The following is a 4725-nucleotide window of genomic DNA, read 5'->3' on the forward strand; positions in this document are numbered from 1 at the left end:
AACATGGTTTTTGTCATGTAATTTTTGGTTATAAAATGGTAGCAATTTACTTTTTGTCACCAGTTTGCCACCGAAAATACGGTGACAAAAACACCCGTGTCAATTGCCCTAATGCCACCAAATAGCCACCATTTTTATATTTTGCTACCATATTTTTACCACCACAAAATTGGTCAAAATTATTTGTCACCGCTTCATGTTTGCTACGCTCCACCTTGTTTGCTACCGAGTTGTGACGCGTTTCATACCATTTAGCCACTGATATTGCCACCATTTAGCCACCTATATTGCCACCATTTAGCCACCATTTTTTACATAATTTGCGAGTTTTGATACCCTATATTGCCACCGTTTAGCCACCATTTTTTACACAATTTGCAAGTTTTGATACCATTTAGCCACCGATATTGCCACCATTTTTTACACAATAGCCACCATTTTTACACAATTGCCACCATTTTTTACACAATAGCCACCATTTTTACACAATCTGCGACTGAGTTGTGCCACCATTTAGCCACCATTTTTTACACACTGATTACTGGAATATTTGTTTGGTTTGGAATATTGGTTTTTAATTCAGATTTTTTTCTTGCTGCTATTTTCATTAAAATTACATATCAATAAAACTACAAATAATATAAAAAAAGGCTAATAAAATCCCAAAATTACATAAAACATCTCGTTTTCAAAAGTATATAAAAAATACCAACTAAAACATAAAATAACTAAAATTATCCTAATAAGATAAACATCTAAACATTCAAAACCAAGTGTTTATGGCCTATCTTCGAACTGTAGGTGTTAACATAGCTTCAATTTGTGACATCCTATCAAGCATAGCATCTTTATCCACCTTATCTTTTTCTTTTTCAGCCAACAATCCCGCAGTAATTCCATTGAACCTTTCTTTTTCTTCATCTTTTTCCTTAACGAGCTACTTGATAACTAAATTCAACTTTTCAATCTACAAAACATAAAGCCCAAAATTGTTTCACCGGGTGCATAAAAAATTACAAACTCACATTTTGAAGACAACAGAGATCAACCAATGCTTCTAACAAATCGCCCAATTTTCCTGTATCATAACTAATCTGCACAAGTAACAATTGTCAGTCACAACCACCCAACGAGGGAAAAGATTAGGTTACAATTTAAGAGAAGGTAGAGAAGATGCACGAGTTGCTTTTGCACACCAAGCCCAGCTTCTTTTCTTAATAGCTGAGGGATACTTTCAAAGACCGACACCTCTCCATACCTACATTCACATAACAAACTTCAAAAAGGTTATAACATGTCAGATGTTGGCAAACAGCAATAGACAATAAAACACTTACTTCTCCCTTTCCGTATAAGCATCAGTTCTCAAAAGAAGAATATTCATGATAGAAACTGCCTCCACTCTTATATGTTAGACCCATTAGTAATAAAAAGTGATCTCGACTCTGAGCCGGCCCCTTTGTATTGAAACGGGTCAAAACTGCCACCTCACACCATTAAAAGTTCTCGATATTTTACACGAACACGAACCCGACCCGAACCCGAAAATCATATCATACATATGAACCCGAACACAACCCGAAGTTTTGTGGGTTGACCCAATCCCACTCGAGCCATACCCGTACGGAAAATCACCCATTTTGATTTTTGAACCAAACAATTATTACCCGTTACTCATCCCACCCATATAGCTACATCTAAGGCAAAAACGTACCTTTATCAATCCCAACACACTCTTGGACGCAGAAAACTGAAGATACTCATCGAGCATCTTAATGCCATATCCATTCTTTCTTGGAATTAGATTACCACCAAACATTAGCAAAGCGTAATCCGATATATTTGTGGAGTCCCGAATGTATACGCTGCTGGTTTTCACCTTTTCACTATAAACCAAATAAGGAAGAGGGTTACAAAAATTTTGTACAGGCCAAATGGGTAGGTTGGAGTGGTAATATAAGAGACCAAAAGGATAAATAAGTGTACAGATTGGGCTGACCGGTAACACCCTTGTAATAGAATATTAAAAAACAACTACTGCTGTGAAATAAGATTACAAAAATCAAATTATTTTATACAATATTCTATATATTTTACTAAAATGATGAGATCATGTGTTTGGAGGTCACCCATCTATATAACTTCTTTCATCAAGTCCACCCGTATATTAAAACTAACTTACACCACCAAGTACGTATCTGGTTTCATACTTTCATTATTTCGACAAGTGTATGCGATGAATTGTGAAATGACAAAAAATGCCTGATTTTATAAAATTATAGTAGTACAAATATAAAAATTTAAATGGGGACCAATTATACCCTTCATTTAGGTGTATCTTTCTCTTAATAAAATTGATTTAGGAAATATTAAATGATAAAAACACGCTCTAGAGACTTTCCACCCGTTTGACCAGCTCCACCCACTTGCCTTTTTTTCTATTGGACTTTCTTTTACCCGTTAGAGATAAAAATAACCTGAATTGATCCATTCATAAGTAAACATATCGAAACTACCAACCCTACAATGTATCTTACATTTGCACCCTTTGACTTGTCTACAAAGCCAATATCAGATTATGCTTTGCTAATGTTTGGCTTTGGTTGTTGATAAACTGGTCAACCCACTAGCCAGTCCAACACTAGAATAAAAAATTTATAAATTGCAAATTACAAACTCTTACCAATCTACAACCTATTTACAGCCAGTATACCAGACCAATCCGTTTGATCTGTCTAGATGATTGGGTTACACAAGTCGTGTCCAGGTTACATGAGCTAAGACCGTGGGGTATGGTGGGGCAGGGGTTTGGGGCATGGGTTGACATGTGGACTTCAAGGGGCACCGCTGGTCAGTTGCATGTTGGGTCGGTATGGCGGGGCGTGGCTAGCCCGCGTGGGTTGGCCACGTGTATAATTTTGTTTTCAATTATTATAAAAATACACACAAAATTAAAAAAAACCTAAAATTATTATTAAAATTTCCTAAAAATTACAAAATCCTACAAAAAAAAGGATTAAAAATCTAAAAAATAAACATAATTAGACCTATAAAAAACCCCCTAATTAAGCGTTAGGTAGATGGGGTATGGATTTGGCTTGGCCAAACGGTTATTATTTAAATTTAAATCCTAGCCAACCCAGCCAATGAGAGCCTGCCACGGAAGACCGCTAGGCATGCCCAACGCCCCGGCTGAAACCCCCGCCCAAGGGGCCACGCCGAAACCCAAGCCCACCCGGGGTGGTGACTTGGACGTTTGTACCCAACCCCCGCCCCAACCCCCGCCCCATACCCCATAGTCTATGTATTTCCGGATTAAAGTTGGGTATTTCTACACGACGAACTAAACAAGTAGTGTTTAGGCTAGGTGATACCAACCCGTCAACCCAAGCCCTCATGAGAGCCACCCACAAATAAAACCAACTGTAAACATGATAACGCAACACGGTAAAAACAATATTTCTGAAACATAGAAAGCTTACCATGCGACTCACACCGCAATCAGGATGCAGCTCAATCGCTGCAGAAACAAAATCTTTTCCATATTTGCAGTAAACTGTTTTCGAACATCATAAAATTCAGATATATCAGAACATCTAGGAGCTGCACATATCACACTTGTGACGGCCTCCTTCAGATCAACGGGACAAGTTCTACAATATTACAATTTACAACCATATATCATTCAGTAGTAATCAGTATATATTATTCTAAGCAAATTAATTAACTTACTTTTGGGATTCGATAATTGGCAATCTACCTACAATAAATTCACAGTATATCTCAATCAAATCATATGTAGCCACCATCTTCTCTTCCCTAATTACATGTTCAACCTAATAAAATAATCAACATGATGATAAATTCAATTTATAAATACAGTAATTCTCAATAATCATATTCAGAAAATCAAACAACATACTCGAATTCGATCGGTACGTTCCTGGCCAGTCTCAAGCAACTGAGCCAGCTCCCTCTTCATCTGATTAATCTGTACTCCTTTCTTATTTTTCATCAATTTAATCCGAGATGTAGCTAACTTCTACGCCGTTTACTGAATCAATCAATCAAACAACAAACCAATCGCATAAATACGATGTGTATAGTCAAAATTAAAAAAACAAAATCTTTCAAATACAGAACTTATACCATTTGGTGGACTTGAATCGTTTGTGAAGCATTGTTGTATGAACTGCTGCTGGATCGACGATGCGTATGGTGAAAAAAGAAATTAGGGTTTGTGTTTCAATGAATGAATGAATGGATGATAATAGGGGAAATAGAAAATGAAGATAGGGATAAATTGGAGGGATGTGAAATTAAGAGCGGGCCTCTAAAAATTAACCCGCTTAATCTAACTTTTCATCTTGCCACCACTAACACGGTGGCAATTAAAAAGGGCACTTTTATTTCTAATGTATTTTCGATGTTTTTAATTTTGTGTAGTATTTTTCTTACGGATTTATCACCAAAATTAAACGGTGGTAAAATTTCCAACCATTTAGCCACCATATCATAAAGAATACGCTTAATTTCAATTTTGGGGAAGCGGGTTGCTAAATTTGCTACCATTTTTTTTTCGGTAGCAAATTTTAGTGACAATTGCCCAATTTTCTAGTAGTGAGTTTAACGAATTTGAGAATAAAGTCACATGGCAACGTGAAAAAGTCAACGGTTTGCGAGAAATGTCTGCATGGGTTCGTACGTATGACCACACTGTCAGGT

The 4725-nt window shown here is 36.6% G+C and overlaps 1 long non-coding RNA gene across 1 annotated transcript; it reads right to left on the reverse strand.

The window, feature by feature from the left end:
- Positions 1-652: 652 nt before the first annotated feature.
- On the reverse strand, positions 653-4333 carry LOC110925495. Its single transcript, XR_002584495.2, has 5 exons — positions 4150-4333; positions 3923-4054; positions 3733-3836; positions 3483-3653; positions 653-1886 (listed from the first exon to the last, which is right to left on the reverse strand). It is a non-coding gene; the product is annotated as an uncharacterized LOC110925495 (long non-coding RNA).
- Positions 4334-4725: the final 392 nt, after the last annotated feature.

This window comes from Helianthus annuus, chromosome 17 (assembly GCF_002127325.2).
Source record: "Helianthus annuus cultivar XRQ/B chromosome 17, HanXRQr2.0-SUNRISE, whole genome shotgun sequence".
NCBI lineage: Eukaryota > Viridiplantae > Streptophyta > Magnoliopsida > Asterales > Asteraceae > Helianthus > Helianthus annuus.